The sequence below is a fragment of the Cavia porcellus genome, unplaced genomic scaffold, assembly GCF_034190915.1.
Source record: "Cavia porcellus strain 051 isolate PalLab524CR breed Dunkin Hartley unplaced genomic scaffold, mCavPor4.1 scaffold_8, whole genome shotgun sequence".
Lineage (NCBI taxonomy): Eukaryota > Metazoa > Chordata > Mammalia > Rodentia > Caviidae > Cavia > Cavia porcellus.
This window is the reverse complement of record NW_026947491.1, coordinates 71,642,350-71,665,251: the sequence shown is the minus strand read 5'-3', so window position 1 is coordinate 71,665,251 and position 22,902 is coordinate 71,642,350. Positions and strand designations below refer to the sequence as shown.

The 22,902-nt window shown below is 35.7% G+C and overlaps 1 pseudogene; it reads left to right on the top strand.

The window, feature by feature from the left end:
• The first annotated feature begins 2,819 nt into the window (after positions 1-2,819).
• LOC100735856 (large ribosomal subunit protein eL6-like) overlaps positions 2,820-22,902 on the top strand; it is an 85,715-nt pseudogene continuing 65,632 nt past the window's right edge.

The following is a 22,902-nucleotide window of genomic DNA, read 5'->3' as shown; positions in this document are numbered from 1 at the left end:
TGAGATGCTGTAGTTTATTAGGAATTGTTCAACTTGAGCACAGAGGGAAAAAAAGGAAAAAACACAGTTTCAAGATTGGAAGCTAAACCAAAGTTTCCCTAGTTCCACAAATATATCTGCATTATCTCCAAACATGGAACCCTGAAACAATTCTACAAATTTTATAGATCTTACCTACCAAACCCGTGTGGTAATATCTGAATGCATGAACTTACTTTTCATCTACTCATTTATTCAACATCTGTACTCTGAGTATCTGCTAACGTTAGGCAGCGTTCCGGGTACTGGAGAAAACTGAGTGACTATAAGAAAGTCTCTGCCCTATAGAGTTTACTTTACAGTTGGAGGGAAGGGAGACAGTGTGGGAAACAGATCACAAACAAATCAGGGAGTGTGCACTGTCATAGTGTAACAGCTCTTGAAAATAAAGTACAGGGAAAGAAAAGCACCAAAATTGAAAAAAGAGGACAGTTTGGTATCAAGAATACTGGGGAAAACCTAGCAAGATTGTAACATTTGAGGAGCCAGCTGCATAGATAGTGAAGGTTAAATGGCACAGGAAGTTCAGAGGCTTTAAAGCAGGAGCATGCACGGTACGTTCAAGAAATACTAAGGAGACTGTGTGACAGCAAAGAGGTAAGCAAGTAGAGCGGTCAGAAGAAAAGTTGGCATTGTAGCAAGGGGGCCTTCTAGGCTTGCTTGTTTGCTTCTGTTCCTGCTTGCTTCCTTCCTTCCTCCTTCCCTTCCTCTTTACCTCTTGACTTCCTTCCTTCTTTCTTTTCTAATTGACATGAAAATGATGCATCTGTAATGTACAAAATAATGATACGCATATGCATTATACATTGTGGAATGGCTAATTCCACTAATTAAAAATGTGTTGCCTTTTCTGGTTATGTTTTTTTGAGAACACTTAATATCTGCTCTCAGAATTTTAAATAATACCATTGTCTTAGTTACCTTCTCATTGCTAGGACACAGTACTCAACCCCACAACTTAAAGGAGGAGCGATTTGGGCTCGTGTTTGTTTTTACTTTTGTTGTTTGGTTTTATTTTTGAGACAGAGTCTCACTGTGTAGTTCAGATTGCCCTTGAACTCATTATGTAGCCCAGGTTGGCCTCAAACTCACAGGGATCCTCCTGCCTCAGCATCCTAAGCACAGGGAACCAATTCATTGTTTGACAGAAATAGCATGGCAGAAGAATCTAACAGAGGAAAATTGTGTTCTTCATGGTAGCCAAGAAATAGAAACAGAGAAGGGAGGACTGGGGAAGGGAGATGCACCCCTCTGGGTCACACCCCCAACTGCCTGTCTCTTGCACGCAGACACACTTCAAAGCAAATCAGCTATTTCACCCCATGATTCTACCACCTTCTAAAAGCCCCGCCTGTGAGTGCATGGAGCCTTTGAGGAACAGTCTCAGTCTAAACCATAACCACTATGTATCATCACAGTTATATCCAGCATGCTGCACAATAGATTTCTTGAATTTATTTTTCTAATTTTTTTTATTTTAAAGAGAATAAAACAAAACAAAACAATGCAAGCAACACAGGATTCAAGACCAGACAACAGGATATCAACAATGGTTACCCTAATGTCTCTTGTTTTCTTTGAAAGAGTTGACCATAACTTCACACACAATAATGACCATAACTTCACACAATAATATCAAACATAACAAAAATAGTATAAAGCCAATCAAAAGAATTATAAGATAACAAGAAATGAATAATGGTTAGTATAATGTTTCATTTTCTTCAAAAAGTTGTCCATACTATCACAAATAATAAGATCAAATAAAACACAACAGAATAGAACCAATCAAAACAAAAGAATAAAAGCATGATAGGACTTCAAAACAAGATGATAGGAAATCAGCAATGCCTACTAGAATGTCTCATTTTCTTCAAAATAGCTGGCTGGGGGCTGAGGATTTAGCTCAGCAGCATAAGTGCCTGCCTTGCAAGCAGGCAGTCGTGAGTTCGATCCCTGGTCCCTGGTACATAAAAAGACAAAAAAATTATCCAATCAAAATAGCTGGCCGTATTCCCTGATCCTGCTGGCTGCCTGCAGGAAGGAGCCTTCTGGTGGTGGCAGCTGGTAGGCAGAGGTCAGTGTGCTGACTCTCTCTTTGAATTTATTTTTCCTAACAGTAATTTTATATTTTTGTTCAACAATTCCCCAGTCTACACTATGCCCCTGCCAACTTCTCCAGCCCTTGTAACCACCAATCTACTCTCCCTTTCTATGAGATTAATATTTTTAAATATACTTTATTCAAATGTGAAGAGGATAAAAAGAGGAAGGGAAGGGATTTTAAAAAGAATTAAGATGTGTTATTTACATGTACCAACTCCACATAAGAACCATTATGTAATGCAAAGATGTACTAACTAAAAAAAACAAAAACTAAAAAACAAGTAATAATCACCGGTGTCAGCCTTGGTGAGAAAAGACTAGAGTGAGGGATAAAGAGCGTGAAAAGAAGCAAGGAGACCAATGAAAAGTCTCCTCAAATCACTGCACGTGATAAGAGCTTGGACCAGAATGGAAGCCGGAGAGAGAAAAAATCTTCAGAACGTGCACAGACACTGAAGACACAAATCAGAGGAGTGGGCCGGGTGTTGGGGTTGGGTAAGACAGTGAGTGTGAATAGGGAAGCCAAAGACGACAGCAGATTCTTTTGGTCTTCAGAGCTGGAAGGATGATACTGCAATTTACTGAGACTGGAAAGTATGTGGAGAGAGAAAATGTGCATGTGCAAATCTAGTGAGACTTGGAGCCCAAAACCTGGGACATTTTTAGTTTGCGGGATGCAGAACATATCCAAGTGGAAATTTCTGGTAGGAATCCCGATGAAGAGGTCCAGGTTATGGATAAAAATCTTCAGAGTCATCAGTGGAATAAGGTATTTGAAATCCATGAGACTAGGTGACATAAAAAAAAGTATTATGAATCAGTCTAACCATGTAATTTGGGAAGAACTCAATGAAGGAGCTATTTAATGATGTATCAGAGTTTAAGGAATAAGGAATAATGCTTTAGCCAAACAGATGACAGCCTAGAGGGCCCAGGAGAGAAAGAATTCTGAGGGGTCAGGGAGGGGGTGCTGAACTGAGACGTTTCCAGATCATTTTCATGCCACTTGGTTCCAGCCAACAGAAGGTGAAGGAATTTCTATATGTAATTAAAGTTTGAATATATTTGTTTTGAGTAAATTTTTTAAAAAGAGATTGTCCCTGTTATTCTGATTTACTTAGGCAAAGAAGTCCTATAGGACGTCAGGGAGGCACCAGCTTCACCCTGGTTTCCGAGATTCTCCTCAATGGTCTGGACAAAGTAAGTAATCACATTAGAATAGCCCACATAGTAAGGAACTAGGTATAGTCTCAAGGCCAACAGCCTCCAACAAACTGGACCTTCCGTTATGTAAACGTGGGAAAACGAGCTAGAAAGCAGATTCACCCAGATGAGGGTGTGGGAAAGCCAGGTCCTTGTTAGCAATCTCAACCACCGTAAACTAAAAATCCAGTTAAGCCACAACCTGACTCCTGATCTGCAGAAACTGTCAGATGATATGTGTGTGGTTATAAGATGCTAAATGTGTGGCAATTTCTTACACAGCAATACAAAACTAATACCAAAAAAAGCAAAAAAGACTAAGAAGATAAACTAATGGACAAAACCAGAGATCCTTTAGAAAATGGTGTCCCAAAAATAAATTGAATTATTTCCAAGAAGAGAGTTAGCAGTTGTGTCAAATGCTTCAAATAGAACAAATTAGATCACAGAGAACTGATTATTAGAATTTAATAGCATGGATATGTGGTAGTTTTAATGGATAAATGAAAAAAGACTGACTAGAGTGGATAAAGAGAATAGAAGAGGCAAAGTAAGCTGCTGGTTATAAGTAAAATTTTCACTAAGCTTTGCTATTATGAGAAGTAAAGAAATGAAACAGGAGCTGGAGAAGACTTTGGGTCAAGGATGGGTGCCTGAATTCATGAGAAAAGGTGACGAGGCACCACTTCTAAATGCTCATTGGAATTACTGAATACAAAGAGGAAATGGCTATAATAAAGAGAGAATCTGCTGGATTTATGGCCTCAAATAAGAAAGGCAGGATAGGAATTAGTGCAAAAGTCATTAAAATGGTGGTGAACACCTGTAATCCAGGCATTCTGGGAGATTGAAGAAAGAAGATCACAATTTCAAGCCCAGCTTCAACAATTCAGCTACTTAGCAAGATACCACCACTAGCTATTTTTAATGTTTTGGGAAAGTAGTACAGTATTCACATACTACTAAACCCATCCTTCCAAAGTATATGATTCAGTGGTCTATAATACAGTTACAAAGTGATTCACACAATACAATTTCCAGGACATTTTGTCGCCTTAAGAAGAGATCAGCTCTCCACTGGGAGACACACTTAGCCACTGTTTCCAAACCCTGGAAACTCCTGGCCTACATACTGAAAATATAATATGGATGGAAACATAAGATATTGGGAAACATAAGATTTTACTCCATTTAGTTACCTTACTCCTTAATATTTTATTCTTCTATGTGTTATTATAAATTGAATTGTTTTCTTTATTTTAAAGAGAGAAAAGTAAACAACAATAAAAACAATGAGACAGAGTTTCAAAATAAGATAGTATGTTAGCTATTACATATTTTTTTTTCTTTTCTCTTCATTCATTTCCCTTTATCCCCCTCCTGGTTGTTCTTTCTTTGTGAGTAGTTTCTTTCCCTTTCTCAGTATCTATTGCAGATTTTGTATCTTATTTACTCTTTTATTCTTCCATTAGGGAAACAAAACAATATACATGCGAGTTTGATTTACTTCACTTATAAAAAAGTTGCATCTCTTTACCTATAAAAGCCTCGAGTTTATTCTTCTTCATAGCTGAATAGTACTCTGTTATATAAAAATATCACATTGTTTTTATCCATTCCTCAGTTGGTGGTCATTTGGGTTGTTTACAAGATCTAGCTATTACAAATTGTGCAGCTATAAGCATGGGTATCATTGCAGTACAATGTTTTCCATTCTCCTGGGAAAATACTCAGCAAGAGAATAGCTGGATCAAATGGGAGCTCTAATTCTAGTTTTTTGAGGACTCACCACACTGATTTACACAATGGTTGTACCAGTCTGTAGTGCCACCAACAAAGGGAAGGGTTCCTTTTTCCCACAGTCCTTCCAGCATTTGTTCTTTCTTTCTCTCTTCCTTCCTTTATGTCTTTCTTTTTTTAATCAGGGTTTTGCTATGCAGTTCCGGCTGGCCTCACACTCATACTGCAGCCCAGGCTAGTCTCAAACTCACAGCAATGCCCCTTGGCTTCCTGAGTGCTGGGATTACAGGTGTGAGCCACCATACTTGACCTTGACTGATTTCTTGATGATGGCTGTTTTCTAGGATGCGATGGAATCTCAGTGTTGTTCTAATTTGCATTTCTTGAATTACAATGATGTTGAACATATTTTCATATTTTCATAGTGAAAATTTTTTCCATTTGTATTTCTTCATCTGAGAAGAGTGTATTCATCTCAAATGCCCATTTTTGGATTGGGTCTTAAGGGGATTTGACTTTTTTTCAACTCTTTATCTGTCCTGTGTCTGAGGGACAGTTGGTTACAATTTCTTCCCACTCTGTGGGTTTTCTTTGCACTTTGTTAGTTATTTCTCTTGTTGTGTAGAAACTTTTTAACAAGATGAGATCCCAGTTGGACTGCTTTCTTAGCTCCCTTTTTGATTGCTTATTTCTGGTGCATAGAAATATAATTTAATTTTTACATTAATTTTTATTTTTTGGTCCTGGGGAGCAAACTCACAACCTCATGCTTGCCAGGCAGGCGCTTATGCCACTGAACTAAATCCCTGGCCCCTACATTAATCATGTACTTTACAAATTTGCTAATTTTGCTTATTAACTCTAATAGTTTGGTGGATTCTTTATGATTTCTGTATATAAGATTATGTTGTCTCTCAGTATATTCTCTTATCCGTTCTTTCCAATCAAAATCCCTCTCTTATTTTTTGCTTGATTTTCCTACTTAGCCTTTAATACAAGGTTAAATTGAAGTGAACGATTTTTAAATTAATAGTCAAATATGGAAGGAAGCAGGAGTTAAGGAAAAAGGAGATGAAGAAGGAACAAAGATGTGTTATGTACATGACCAACTCCACACAAGGAATATAAACACTGTATACTGCAAGCATGTACTAACAAAATAAATATATACATTTAAAAATATAGTACCTTTAAAATTATTTAAAAGCTATTTAACATAATAATATCAATTAAAGAATTAAAGTAACATACTGAATGAGAAGTTTCAAGTGATCATCTCAATATATTAAAGGAACACTTGTATTGTATTTGCCACATACTAGTTTTAAGCATTTTACAAATATAGCTTATTGAATCTTTAAAATAACTTTATGATGCAAGTGTTGCTGTACTCTGTATTACATATGAGGAAACCAAAGCAGAAGCTTTTTATCCAAACAACTTTGCAGCAAACCACAGAAGTAGAGTTTAAACCTAGGTAGACTGGACCTGTCCCAGCTCTTAACCACTTATAGATAGATAGATAGATAGATAGATAGATAGATAGATAGACAGATAGACTTATATATTTATCAAATAGCTTAATGATGAAACTTAAGCATTCCGTAAATGTTAAAAAAAAAAACAAAGACTCCAGTTACTGCTGCTTCTATTAAACATTTTAATATGCATGTTTAGAAATGCAAGCCAATAAAATTTTTATATATTATTATAAAAAATATTTACTCCAATATTTGTGGAAAATATGGTTATCTCTACAGAAATTAAATAGTCTCTATATTCAATCATTAGAATTTAAAAAGAATCCACAGATTTATGAATAAAAGGCGAGGTACAAAAATTGGTGTCTTCCTACTAAGTACCAGTAACAACAGAAAACAGTATCCAATACTATGTGATATCTAGAAATAATTTAACACAACACACACAAATGGGGGATGAAATGCTACAGGGAAAAAGTACAGTAATGGAGCTATACCAAAGGATTTACAGAAGAAATTTTTAAAAAGGAATTTGATCAGATTGACGACTCTTGAATATGCATTCTATAAAAAGTTTGTAAGCGGGGAAGAGGCAAAAATTATGTAATATTTAAAGAAACTTGTGGAATCTACCAACCAAAAAGAGTGTGTGTGGTAATAGTACACAAATGCCACTACAATGCCATGTGGAGGATGTAATAATCAATCTCAGTGAAGAACTATGTACCACCACAGGCATAAATAAGAGAAAATCAGACTTGGTTTGTTGCTTATTTGTTTTTGTGATGATGGAGATTGAAGCCAGGGTCCTGTGCGTGCTGGGCAAACACCCTACCACTGAGCTACCTCGTCAGCATAGAATCAGTATCTTAGATCCATTCTTTCTGTACAGTAAAATTGAAAAACAGAAAATACTGCCACAGTGTTGTGGATCAAGCTCTCATATTTTCAATATGAGGTCAAATGATGAAATCTTGAGTCATCCAGTGGCCTGTTTAATGGCCAGATCTTCTTCTGCTAATGACTCATTCTGGCATCAAGAAAAAAGACTAAAAATATGCCTATGATCACAGGCCGATTGAAGTTAATAAAAAATGACATGTCAGACCAGTTTTATCAACTGTAATGAAACCATGGTAATAAGAGGCGATGGCTCCAAGGGTTAAATTCGAATTAAAAACATTTTAACATCAGTTTGGATGGTACTATCTAGCAGATATAGAGGATCTAAGTCTCCAGTGGATCTATTTTTCTAAACATAAATGAGTACTTTCAGGCTGTTTTCTTTTTCAACTTCTCTGTTAATTTTTTTTTCTTTGTACCCCAAGTCAAACTCACAACCTGGCACTTGCCAGCCAGGCGCTGTGCCGCTGAGCTATATCCCCAGACTTCTGTTGCACTTTTAGTCACCATTGCGAGGCACCTGCTATATATCAGGCACTGTTCTAAATCGAGTAAATGTAGCAGAGCTCAAAGCAGAGGCAGCATCCACTGTCTCAAGATTTATATTCCTGCCTGAGTTCACCTTGGGACAAACTGCCTATGCGTTCAGGACACCTCACTCCAGAATTTTTCCCCGTCTCCTACATCACTTTGTCTCCTTCACTGGCCTTTCATTTTGCTTTTCTCTTAAATATTAGCTCTCCCTGGTTCTATGTGCTCTTCTCTTCTCTCCCCTTATTCTTTCATTCACTTCATCTTTATTTTAATCATTCCAAAATTACAGACAGACATAGAAAGATAGCTAGAGATTGTTATGTTTCATGTACTATGTTATTTTATGAAGATTAACTCATGCAATCTTATAACAACTATTTTTGTTTTATTTTATGGAAAAAATAAAATTTCATAATAAAATAATAGAATAACAATAGTTAATATACTTCATATTATTATCCTCAAAGCAGCTACTCAGAGTACAAGATACAGACATACAAATTTCTCCAAACAATATTAGCACAAACCTTTCTTTTCAATAAGCTAAGAGAAACTTGTAGTAAAACTACTTATATTTGTTTTCCTTTTCCTTCAACTATTTGCAGTAGATTTTTTTCCATTTTATAGAACTGGTTATACACTGGTTAAGAGAGTCACAAACTGGTTAAGAAAGCTAGAGTTTGTACCAAGGTAAACCATGACCTAGATAACTCTAATGTCTACGCACACGACCATTTCTTCACCTTTCACCCCTGGTGTGACACCCCGGGATAATTCATTACATTGTAATTTTCTATATTTAGCCCCATATTTTATAATGGGTGCCAGGTATCTGTACTCAAACTCTCCAAAGGTATCACAGAATGAGTGTACTTGCTATGTTTTGAATCTTTGTGCCATTAAACCTCTCATACTGAACTCCTAACCCCCAAGGTGATGATATTACGAGGTGAGGTGAGGTGATTAGGTCATGAGGGTGGAGCGTTCATGAATGGGATTAGTGTCCTATGAAACAGCCTCAAGGACTGCCTTGCCTCTTCCGCTGTTTGAGGACACAGCTAGAAGGTACCCTCTATGAACCAGGAAACAAGTCCCTCACAAGACACTGAGTCAGTCAGCATCTTACCTTGGACTTCCCACCCACCAGAAATGTGAGAAGTAAATTTCTATAGCTTCTAAGCTACCTGGTGTATGGTATTTTATTACAGTACCCTAACAGCCTAAGGAGGTACTCAATCTCTAAAATTCCTTTTCTTTCATGGATTACAGTATATGTTCATGTCCTTTTCACTTCCATTTTGTAAATCCCTCCTAATAGGTTGCCTAATCCCAGCAGTTCTCAAAGTATGACACAAGAACATCCCTGGATTTCTGAAACCATCTAGTTGCATACAAAGTCAAAATTATTTTTATAATACTAAATTATTACTTGCTTCTTCATCATGTTGACATTTGTCCTAACAGTGAAAATATAATGGTTGGAAAACTATTTGCAACTTGAACAAATAAGGCAGTGACAATAAATCATGCTAGAATATGTTGTACCTTTCGCCACCATATATTCCAGGTTTAAATTTTGTTGTTGTTGTTTTTGGGGGGGCGGGTTGGGGTTGGTTGGCTGGTTGGTTGGTTGAGTTTTTTTCTTTGTTTTGTTTCATTTTGTTTTTTGAGACAGGGTCTTGCATGTAATTCAACTTGAACTCACTATGTAGCCCAGGCTGGCCTCGAACTCACAGCAATCCTCCTGCCTCAATCCAAACTGCTGGCATTACAGGGGTGCACCTCCACACTGGGCTGGGTTTACATATGTAAAGCCAGTCTCACAGATGGAAAGACAATTCAACATATAGAAATTCATAAATGTGACACATCACAAAACAATGAAGGCTAAAAATATATATGATCATCTCGATAAACACAGGAAACAAATTTGATAAATATTCAATATACCTTTATGGAAAAAAATAACAAGCACACAGCTAACATCATACCAAATGAGGAGAAGTTAAAATTTTGTTCACTAAGATCAGGACAATCAAGAGGGCCTACTATTACAAGAAAGATGGAAGAAAAGATTGTGAATGCTTTCATCCTGGGAAACAGTAAAAGTTTAAAATACCAGAAATCCTAGCCAAAAGAATCAGGCAAGAGAAACAAAGAAAGGGGCTCCAAATAAAGAAAAGAGGAGTCAAGCTGTCAGTCTGCAGGTGACATGGATATAAATAATATATAATATTAAAATATACATATCCTCAAATGACCTCTTCAGAAACCTATTACAATAATTAAATTCTTCAATAAAGTTACATGATACAAAATCAACGTACAAAAATCATTAACATCACTACAGGCTTGTAATAAATTAGCCTATCAAAGTAGCTTTCTTCCCTTTTTACACATTTATCCCATTGTCCTCACTACTTTCTGAAGTACCTCTGGAAATCCTCTTTTGTGAATGTCTTTACCAGATCCGATCAAAAATACAATGATTGCTGTTGTAAGTGTAATGCTATAGTAAGGTAGGCTCATAAAAATATTGAATTGTGTCCTTATCCACCTTATTCACTGGATCTGGCATTGTGAGACTTGTGGCTTTTCTCCAAAGTTAAGATGACCATGAAAGGTAAATATTTTGAAATGATTCAGGACATTGAAACAAATATCAGAGTGAAGAGATAACCCACTGAATGAAAGAAAATATTTGTCAACCATATATCTGACAATGAGTTAATACCCCAAATATACAAAGAAATCCAAAAAAATAGAAAACAATAATAACCCTAATAAAAAAAATGAACAATAGGTTTAACGAGGCATTTTTCAAAAGAAGATATACAAATGGGCAAAAGAAGACATACTAAGAATGCTCAACATCATTAATCATCAGGGAAATATAAACCAAAATTTTAATATCACTGCACTATACTAAAAATAGTCTTATCAAAAATATAAAATATAATGAGTGCTGGAAAAGACACAGAGAAAAGGAACTCTTGTACAATTTTGGTGGGAATGTAGATCATAACCATTATGGAAAATGGTATGCTTTCTCATAGAATTAAAAATAGAAATACCATATTATCTAACACTCTCATTATTGAGTATGTGTCCAAAGGAAATGAAATCAGTATAAAGCAAATATCTGCACTCCTCGTTTATTGCAATACTAGTCACAGTACTAGGAGGTGGCATGACCTAAACATTCAACAACTGAAGAATGGATTAAAATGAAATCCTGTCATTTGAAACATGGATGGAAATGGAGATAATTATGTTAAGTGAAATTAGGCAGGCACAAAAAGACATGCACAGAGTGATCTCGCTCACAGAAACTGAAGATAAAGGGTTGTTTAACAGGGGCTAGGGAGACCTGGGAGGAGTGAAGATCTAAGGAAAACATGGCTCTCTATACATCAGGAGTGCATTCACTAGAGATTGGGCCTTAATATCGGATTTATATTGTTAACACTTCTTTAGTGAGTTACTGCATTTAAAACTGTTCGCATAATAAGTGTCATATATACTAATTATTAGCAGTACTACTATACTGTTTAATGGTAATAGGTACTAAATAGAATGCTTATCAATGTCCTCTTTGCATTAAGAATTCATTCAAGTTCCAGCTACATTGATAATTGGCATACAATGCAAATTGATTTTATTAAGACAACAGTTCACATCTGTTATAATCTTGCTAAAATATCTTCTGCAGATATTTATTACTCATAGAAAATAGTCCTATGTAGATCATGTCTTGCCCAATCATTTTAATATATCCCACAGGAGAGGAATGTCTCACTTGATTACTTTGCTTAGATAAAATATTTTTTCATCACTTACTATCTTCAAGAACTGTGAAGAGTCTGAGATTTTTTTCCTCATTTACAGATCAACAAATTAGTACTGCTAATACTTAGTATATATGACATATATGAAATCTAGGGGAGAGACAGTAACACACAATCTGCAACGTTTTAGTTTTAAAAATAAGGAAAATAATGCATCTAAAAACTAAAGAGTAAGAAACATTGAAGAACACAACAAACCATCAACAAAAAAAATGATAGAGGATTTGGTTGGGAAAGATTGTGTTCCTAATCATTTTCCTATCCTACCTCCTAGATAAGATATATAGTATTCTTCTACCCATTTTAAACTTATATAGCAAAATTAAGGCACTTATCATAAGTCATAGATCTAATAATCAGTAATACTAGACTGCTCTTCTAAATATAAAAATAGAGATTGCATAGTCAATTACATAAATTTGATTTATAGACATTTTTGTTTTTTCCAACTAATCTGATTGTGATTCTGATAGGAAAGAATGTCTTCAGCAATTGTTAGAGAGATGGCCTGAATCAGACTTAACTGGAGTCTTTCTGCAGTTATCCTGGTGATATAACTAGGCAAATAAGGTAAGCAAGGTTTTACATACTGAATGGGCTTACTTACTTACCTTAAGGCTCTGACCAAAAGTGAAAGCAACTGGACTCAGAATTCAATGTTAGCACAACTGGAGCCAGGGCCTTGTGCCATGTAGTCTGACTTGAGTCATTTCCTGCTTCATGCATAATCCCTATGAGCAATAAGGTGATATAACCCAAGTCCCCTGCAGGCTGAACCTGAGGAGTATATAAAGAGCTATTCGGATGACTGATAGTCCCATCTAAACCACGTGGCTGAGTTGGGGAAGAGCTATTCTTACTAAAGAAGCAGGCCAACAAGGGGAACAATGGTTTTAGGCAAACAGAAGTAATAGATCTTCCCAAATATGTGAATAGGGACCCCCTTTTTTTTATTAGGTTGGCACCCTTTCTATTTGAAACACATTTTGGAATTCAGTGCATAATTCCATTCATTTCAAAGCTGGGGTTCATTGCATTATTTATGGATATCTTGTGTTCCCTCAGTGAGGAATTTGGGAAAAGGGACTGAACTCATACATCTCCTGAGTATTTCCATATACTTAGTAAATTCCATTTGAGAAAAACTCCAACCAATGTCCCTTACCACACTATAATGTGTGAAAATTTGGATTATGACAATAGTGTTAGAGAGAGTGTCATTGTTTGATTTTCTCCCCTTTGATTCATAGTTGACCCCAAAATTTTGTTCCTAAGGAAATGCTTCCAACGCTCCTTCATCCTAGCACCAACATGGGCTCACTGTTACTAATAGTTTTATGGAGTTGAATAAAATTGCCGAGTTCTTGGTTTGGTTTTAGGGGTGTTTCAATTGTTATTGCTGTTGTTGTTTTGTTGTATTCTGTTTATGTTTTTGTTTTTGGATGGAGAACTTGCTATGTTTCCCAGGCTGGCCTCAAACTCCTAGGCTTAAGTGATCCTCTTGCCTCAGCCTCTCAGTCTCCAGAAAAAGAGAGAAAGAGAGACAGAGAAAGACAGAGTTGATAATTGAAGAAGCCGAGGTTTAGGGAGATTAAGAGACACAGCCAAGTTCATAATCCTTGTGTATTGTAAAGTCACAGCTCCCAACTCGGTCTAACTTCAAATCTGCCCTATTTATGCCACTATTTGGCCAGAAAAATCATACCTTAATTGCCTCCCTAACTGGTTATACAGTTAATTTTCTTTTGCAAGACACTGGTATGCATTCAGCCCAGGCAGAAATGTTCACCTCCTATCACAGTGACACTTCCCCCACACACACACGTTCAGCATGGAATTTCTAAACATTCAAAATCATCTGCACATTAAGCCACTTGTTTAGAGAAGTCCTCATCTTGAACACTGGGCTGTCAAGAACCAGGAGCAAATTTCTGTTCTCATGATGCAGAAATGATTTTCTAAAATTATCTTCAGGAACAAAATCATAACAAAGAGTTTGGATGGTGAGGGTAGAAACTTTTGAAATTTTGTTTGTTTTCTTTTACTCAAAAAACTTAATCTGGGGCAGAAATCAAGCATGGCCAGCCTCAGTCAGGATAAAGCAATAATCTCCTGCCAGCTGACAGTCTTGTGCCTGTCAGTTATGTGTGAACACTTCTCCTGGTAGCAATGTCACCAAGAAAGGCAAAGGAAAGTAATTTTAACTCAGCCCCAGAGTCTGGCAGGGATAACTACAGAGAACAGCAAAATGGTGTCAGTAAGCATAATAACTTTGGGTAAGAAGGGAATCCCATGTTCTAAACACAAAGCTTCGTTTTTATGTCACTGTAATCACTGTGGAATCATCTGAGGTTAAACACATTTGTTACCAAAAAAGAGATGTCTTCCCTTTCATGAGGGAGTAATCATGGTCTGAATCCAACAATAGTATATCACAGAGAGAAATGATTTCCTAAATTTCCCTCCCGAACTCAAAGACCAAAGAATTTTTCAGGATTTCCTCTACCCTTTCTTTTTTGTTTTCAAAAAAGCTATAATGGACCAGCTGATTTCATGAGTATACCTAGATACTCATGAAGAAGAGGATTTTAAAAACAAAAGGAAAGGAAATAAATTTAGGTTAGAACTCTCTTGACTTCATCAGCTGGTGGAAAAAGTATTCTTCATATTAAATTGCTATCACTTACCTCTCTCCATGAATGAAATGTTCTGCGATAGCTTAAAGAAATGTACAGATACTACCATATATGTGTTTAGCTTCTTATATGGGACCTTTATATACTTTGTGTATCTGGATATTTAACTCCATAGAACACAGGATGGCATAATTCTAGATTTTTGGAAGAAAGGAAAATTGGTTTATGAATGGTTTTTGTTTTGAAAAAATTCCATGCAGAACAGCAACAATGAGAGATAAAATCACAAGAAATAAACATAACAAAATTTATTCAAAGAGAAAATTTAGAGCATTAAGAAAAAGACCAAAGAAGATTTAGATAAGAATACCATGCTCTTGGATAGGAGCACACATTATAATAACAGCATAAAGTTTCCCAACTACAATTTATATAACATCTAAGATCTTGTTAAAATGGCTACATGAATTTTTCATCTGGGGAAGCTCACTCCAAAGTTTGCATACCAAATAAACATGCAAAAACATTAGGACAATTCTGAAATAGAGACATAAAAGTAGAAAGTCAATGTGTTAAATGTGTAAAATATATTACAAAGCTATAATAATTAAAACAATTTCTACCTGCACATTATTCAATAGCGAGATTAAGGGCTGTATGATTTCACTACAGAAATCTCAGAATTTAGAACTAAATACATACCAAAATTAGTGTGTAGCAAACTGGCATTACAAATTTTAGGGTAAAGATAGATTTATACATATTTGGAAAGCAGGTAGTCACCTAGAGAACAAGTTTGTTCTATCTATAGCAACTTTATACACCACATATTTTGAATAAGTCAATTTTACAATGCCAGAAATTAAATATTAAAATTAAAGAAGAAACCTTGGTGAATTTTTAGAAAATGAGATCTTAGAGTGTATGACACTTTCTATGTGTGACTCAAAACCTAAAAGCATATTTGAACGAGTAAATACAATTAAAGTAAAAAATTCTGCAAAACAAAAACTATCAATAGAAAACTACAAAGACAAATGAAAGATTTGGAAAATACATTTTCAACAAGTATCACAAAAAGAGTATATTATAGGCTCAAACATGTTAAAGCTAAATCATTCACCCAATAGGAAAAAATAGATAAGTGTATAAATAGATCATAGAAAGGACACTAAAATGAGAGAAATGCAAATAATCTCCACATTGAAATCTCATTTTCCAACTATCAGAGAGGCAAAAATCCAAACTTTTATTGCACACTATTAACAAATACATTGAAAACAGGCACTCTCAGGCATGTTGACAAGAATAGGTACTGATAAAAAATGCTCAGAGTATGATTTGGTAATGTCTACTGAAACTACACATATGCATACTCTTCTACCCAGCATACATTCCAAGATTATCCTACAGATTTACTTACACATATGTGTGGAAGATGAGAGCATATAGTTATGCATTACAACATTTTTTCATAGCAAACTACAGACACAGATTAATATCCTCCTATGGAGATTGATAAGATTGCTTACTTTACACAATTCCAAACACCAAAGGGAAAAAATATATTTACAGCATATATTGATGATCTTCAATCCCAATATCAAGAGCAGTGTAGCTTATACTCACAGCCATGGCCCAACCAATTGGCATTGCTTATTACTCCCATAAGTGCTTTGTATGTATAATCGTATGATCAATAATTTGACCACTACAATAGATTGAACATTTGTATCCCTCTCCAACAAAATTCACATGCTGAAAGTTTTACTCACCCTGTAATCAGCTTAGGGGGACAATGAGATTATAAGGCAGAAGCCATCATAAATAGGACTAGTGCTCTCATTAAAGGAACCCAAGAACACTCTCTCAATCTCTTTCTGTCAAGTGAGGATATAATGAATTCAGTAATCTACAAACCCAGAGAAAGTTGTTTTAGTCTGACTTTTATTTCTGGAACAAAAATGCCTTACACACAAAGTTTATAGGGAGAAGTTTCCTTTGACCCACAGTTTCAGGATTAAGTTCACTGGGGACTGGTTCCCGGGCAAAAACATAGTGGTGGAGGGGCACAATGGAGCAAAGAGGCACTCACTGTATGATAGTCAGGAAGCATACTCGTTGGAAAGAGGCAAAAACAGAAAAGGGGCAAGAAGTGAGAATATTAAAGCTAAGCTTCCAATGAAGCTACATCTTCCATGAGGCACCTCCTCCTAACCTCACATGCAGCCATGAAATCATTGATGAATTATCCATTAATGAAGCTAGTGCCCCTCGTGATCTTACCACTCCTCAAAAGTCCTGTATCTGAACACACGAGTCTCTTAGAGAATATTTTTTTGTATCATAACAGAAATTCTCACCAGAACCAATCATGCTGTCCCCTGATCTCAGATTTCTAGCCTCCAGAACTATAAGAAATATGTCTCAGTTGTTGATAATCCACTCAGTCTATAATAACTTGTTCTAGCAATCCAAACTGATTACAATAGTCACCCAAGGTATACTCATTGAAAGTGAGGGAAGCATTCAGGTGTTTCCTATAGGAAAACATGAGTTAGATAGTGTAAAAAGGAAGGGAAACAGCAATTTGATGCTTCCTAGTCAAGTTATATTGTTTAATTCTTTTTCTTAACGTCTTAATTTTATGGAAGCCGTCAGCTACAATCAGTAAGTCTCTGGAGTCAGACAGCCTGGGTCTGAATACTGACTTTATTGTTTTTAAGACATGTTCATAACCTCTTTCTGCTGAAGGTCTTCCTCTGTATTGTAGGGGCACTAGTAACCATCTCATAAGGTTACTGTGAGGATTAAACGAGCTGATGTGCCTAAATCATTTAGATCAGAGTCTAACACCTGAAAAACACTATTGGTATACTAACCATCATGGTGATTTAGCATGTTTCTATGTGGCTATAAACTCAATGCATAGTGAAAGGCCTACCCACTAAAATATGACCAGTAAAATTCATATATAAACTGTATTCATTCATTTAATAATTTTACATTGAGTACTTATATTTAAGGCTTATCTTTAGGGGAATAGAATCATATAAGACCCAAGGTAAGTACAGCAAATTGTTGTAAAGCCCATATGTATAAACTGAAGGTATTTGTTTTCTTGTGAATTACCAATTATGACTTTTTAAATTTGATTAAATTCTTTAACAAGGGGCTGGGGATTTAGCTCAGCAGCATAAGCACTTGCCTTGAAAGCAGGCAGTCGTGAGTTCGATCCCTGGTACCGATAAAAAAGAAAAAGACCGAAAAAAAAATTCTTTAACAAAAGAGTGGCCTAGTTTCAAATCAATTTATTAACTTCTTGATAGTCTGGCAATCTTAAACCTTAAGCAAAATAAAAACTATTAATATAAGCCAGTCAGCTAATACTGAATAACAAATTGTACTTAAATACATGGTCAAGAACAAGACCTCTGTATCAGATAAGTTCAGGTTGGAAAATAGTTCTGCCACCTTCCAAGTGTAACTTAGGGCAAGATACCTAACCTTTCTATCCATTGATTCTCCATGTTTAATATGAGTAGTAGTAGGTATCTACTTCAAATGTAATTATAAATGCTAAATGTAAGACATTCCTTCATCTAATACATTGCACATCATTTTTCTCCAAGCAAATGAGACAAAAGGTCCTGATTCTCCTTGAATATTAACTATTTTTCCTCTTTAGCTTTCTTTTTTATTTTATCAAAAATAAAACAAAATTTCATAACAAAATAAGAGAATAACAATAGTGAATACACTATGTATCATTATTTTCAAAGTAGTTACTCAGAATTCAAGACATGTCAAAAAAGTTCTTATAAAAAGAAACAAATAGATAATAACATAAAACTTAGTTTGTTGATTAGAATAGTAAATGTTTTCTAAAACATATTTTCAAAAAATTAACTGCTGTTTCTCTAAATAGGAGCATAGCCCAACTCTCCTTCCTTCCAAATCCCATAGCCATCTCTCTGTTTAGGTGATCTCCAGACTTCCTATTTAGGCAAAGCCTTGATCTAGAAGACATACTTTTTATAATTCTGCTCTCAGGACACAGCATGAGTGAGGCAGCTATAAACAGACTCTCCAGCTCCTGCACAAACCATGTTTCCATGGGATGAGAACCTGGCTGGTAGGAACTGATTTTTAAAAAATGAATTGCCACTATTTCTTTCTGTACACATCTGCAGAACCAAAAGTTTTCAGCTGTGTACCATCTCCCTCTTTCATATTCTTAGACAAAAGAAAAGGTTTGCCATGTTTCTGTATTTATAAGCAATTGATTTGTGATTTCAGAGTATAGGCATTCATATTTTAAAAGAAACCTTGGTGAACTGTCAATAAGACTACCAAAGTGAATCTTGGAACTTCATAGTGTCAGGACTAGTGGGTGAAGAAAGCATGCTTGAGAATAAAAAGATTAACTGAGAAATGAACCCTAAGGCAGGTATTTTTAGGAATCTTTGGTAGTATTTTAATGTCAGTTAGCTCAAGAAACAAAGTGTTTGTTGCTATAGTTGCTAGGCAACATATTGGATTTGATTTGGCTTCCAGATTTTTTTTAACAGTGCAGTGATTATAACAGCAATGAAACAGTATCATCTTTTCTCATTTCAATATTAAAATAATTAAGAACAATTAGCTTTGATAAAGTCATTATTACTTAAAAGATTTTTTTCCTTTCTTTTATCTCTAATTGTAGGCCAAAATTCTGCAACTATGTAATGTACTCTTAAAGGAATAACTTATGTTACAGTTGTACATTAGACTGAGTTTTGATTTTAAAATAACCATTCACATAAACGTCAAAGTACTCAACTTTTCCACTAGGCTTATCATATTCCTGAGTTGGTAATTTATTTTCTAAGAAGACATGGGAACAATGTGCACCTTAGATATATTTCCCATTCAAAGGAGTTAAAACGTTTCTATTGAAACCTTTTCATATATATATATATATATATATATATATATATATATACTTGTTTATACATAGTCTTTCTTGTTTATATTTTGAGACAGTCTCCTCATGCAGTTCAAGCTAACCTTAAATTCACTATGTAGCCCAAGCTGGCCTCAAACTCTCCATGATCCACCTGCTTCAGATCCCCAAGTGCTGGGATTACAGATATGTACCACCACGCCCAGCTCATTGGGCATCTTATCCAAACTGGAAATATTAGGCATCACTACTAATGTATTTTTATAAGTTTATAACATAATGATATTTTTGTGTGTGAAATTAAATGAAGAGAACAGGAAATAACTTATTACTCTTTAGTTTTTTTTCTCCTCAGTTTCTCTTACCCAGAAAAATAATGCCATTGTGATATTTTCCCTTTACCTTTGAATCATGCCCTGAATAGCTGACCACAGTCCATCAATACCAACAGACTTTCATAGCATCAGAACAAAAATAATAGGATCATTTGTACAATGAAATATAAAATTCCATTGTAGTGCTATAATACCAGAAATTCTAACTAGGTAACTTGCTTCCTATATATAGCATTCAAAATGATAGTTATTGGCCCTTTGTTTAGATGAGGAAACAGGGTCTGGAAACTACACAGACTAGAACCCCATTACCTAAAGGTGAAGAGTCAGGGTTGAAGCCAGTTTACCTGGTTCTCTAATAATCTCTCTGCTATATCAAATCTACATATTGCAGTGCAATTTATTTTTAAAATTCAATGTACTTAGAGAAAGTAAGTCTCCCATTTCAGTGCTCATAAAAAATGGGCAAGAAAACACTGAAAGCAAGGGAGTTCCACACTACCAAATCCCAGAAAGCAGTGTTGCAACAGAGTAAAAAGAATGAAGGAATGAGGTAAGTGGATCATGAGTTCCAGGCCAATATGTGCTACCTAGCAACTTCAAGGCCAGCAAGGAACGTAGCAAGATGAGGAGGACCACCTGGATGACTCTCCTTGAACAAAGAGCAATCATCTCCATTTTGGCTAAACTGGACCCTGTCTCCATGTACTTATGTGCACAGTTAGCTATTTCCTTTTCCCTTTAATTGGTCCTAAGCAATGTAAATAGGGTACTGATGTGTAATCTTTGAAGTGAGGCAACAGTTTCCCCACCCTACAACTCCCTAAACATGGCTGAGCTGGGCAGGATGCAGAATCTCAGGGCTATCAACTGGGTTTCAATCTCAACATAAGAGGCTATGACTTCGCAAGGCAGAAAAAGTTTGTACATCAGAGTTAAAGCATCATTGCCTAAGCATTATATGCTATCTCAATTGTGTTATGCAGATTGGTCTTTTTGCATACCCCTCTGTATAGCCTCCTACAGGCCTCTTACATAGCCCAGCTCATGGTACTGATATATCTCCCACTTTCTCACAGTCATTCATTCTCAAGACACTCCCAAATCAATAAAATCCAGGTTGGGCCCTGGGTTAAGGCCTTTGTTTAAATAAACCTTCATCCTAGCCAGACTTAGGACCCCCTAGCCCCCATAATTATAAATATGTCTCGGTGTCTTTATTCTCACCATAGGTTGCACTGGAAGTGGTGGAATTCCAATAACTTTTTCACAGGATTACAAATATAAACTTCCCAGACCATGACGAGGATGGGAAAGGGATCCATATAGCAAGACACTGTCTAAAAAATAAAATTAAATAAGAATTATGGAGTGAACACATTCTGTTCATTATGAAACAGGAGACAATGGACGTCACTTTTCTTTCTTCCCAATCCAAGCCACTGTCCAAAAATCCTTTGTGCATCATTAGAAAACATGTAAAATTAGGAGCTTTCCACAAAGAGAAATGCACTCCAGTCCATCCAGAAAAAAAGAGGCCTTAGGAATCTCACAGATGTGTTCTTCGAAGGCTCTGTGAGAACAGAAATTCTGTGATGTAGTATCTGACACAGCACTTGGCACATATGAGTAACTCAGTAAATACTTTTTAAATGAATGAGCTCCAATCTATATAGTCTCAGTAAATGCAGAGATCCTGAAAATCTTAGGTAGGAAGAAAGCTGCAGAATTACATCTGTACTGGCTACAATTGAAAGAATGGGATCTAAGCAATGTAATCCTCACAATGTAATCATTGTAACAAACAAGAACGCAAAATTAATTAGCATAGAGCGCAGAGGACCACCAGTGGAGAATAAATTTAGGAAAGAATAATTTTAAAAATCAGAGAACTAGAATGAATGAAGTGCCATTTCAGTTAATGACACACCTCCAGGAAGATTTTGCCAGTGGTCTAAAGGAAGAATGGGAAATTATGCCTATAAAATATATAGCATATGAAATAGTAATGATAATCTTAAAATAATATTGAAGTTAAGATTTATCAAGAACTTCCAAAAGTATTTTAAGTGAATTCATTAATTCAACATTTTAATCCTAACAATAACCCTATTGATTCACTACAACTATTATTCCTATTTTTGTAGATAAACAAAAACTTAAAATAACAAAGCAATTGCTTCAAGATGAAAAAAATTACTTAAGTTGCAAAGCCAAGTATCTAAGTCAAGTTATACCTGGACTTCAGGGCCAGGTTCAAAATCACTAACCACAGCTCTTAGCCTACATAAGCTACATGTCTATTCTTCAGGTGGTTTTAGTCATTGTTACCATTTCCATTTTCATGATAAAATTCTCAATTTAAACGAGTGAATCTCTTTAAATGTCCCCACTTAACATTTGGTTCACTAATTTGGTAGCTATAACTTCTATCCATTTCCTACTTTTAACATTTGGAACTTGCCCCTTATCCATGACCAGAGGCAAGAAGTTATCCCATCTAAAGTCATCACATTTAATGAGTCTTTAAAATGACTTAGACCTGCCTCTGCCTCTCCTTATACTGCTGCTGCTGATTATACCATATTTAAATTCATGCCTACTGAAACTTTGTGAGGCTCAGGGGTTTTAAAGGATAAATACAGAGACAGATTATAACCTGCCTAGTTCTGAGATCATCTTCTTTGCTTTGACAACCAGACTTCTGGCTTAAAGGTTTTGATTCTATCCTGTCTTCTAGGTTTGCTACAATCACTGATTTTGTGTTTAGAGATTTTTTTATTATTTGGTTTGCTTTCCTTTTTTAATGTCTCTTGCTCACATGTAATCCATTCTCTCATTCTGGCAGCAACATAGGCAGTTTAGAGCAAAGAAAAATGTTAAAAATTTTGGCTTTTGCTTCTAGAATTTGAGCTTTAGAACATCAAAAGAGACTAAATGAGGAGTTCAGGGCAGGACATCAAGATAGAGGCATAGGAGTGCTCTCACTCTTGTAGCGCCATGGCAACAACTAATTTAGCCACAATCTATGAACCAAACTGTCTTTGTTTTGGGGACCCAAATAGGACATTTCAAAATTCCAGCAGAGTCCAAAACCAAGAAGACCTATATTGAAAATGTAAGACCTTAGCC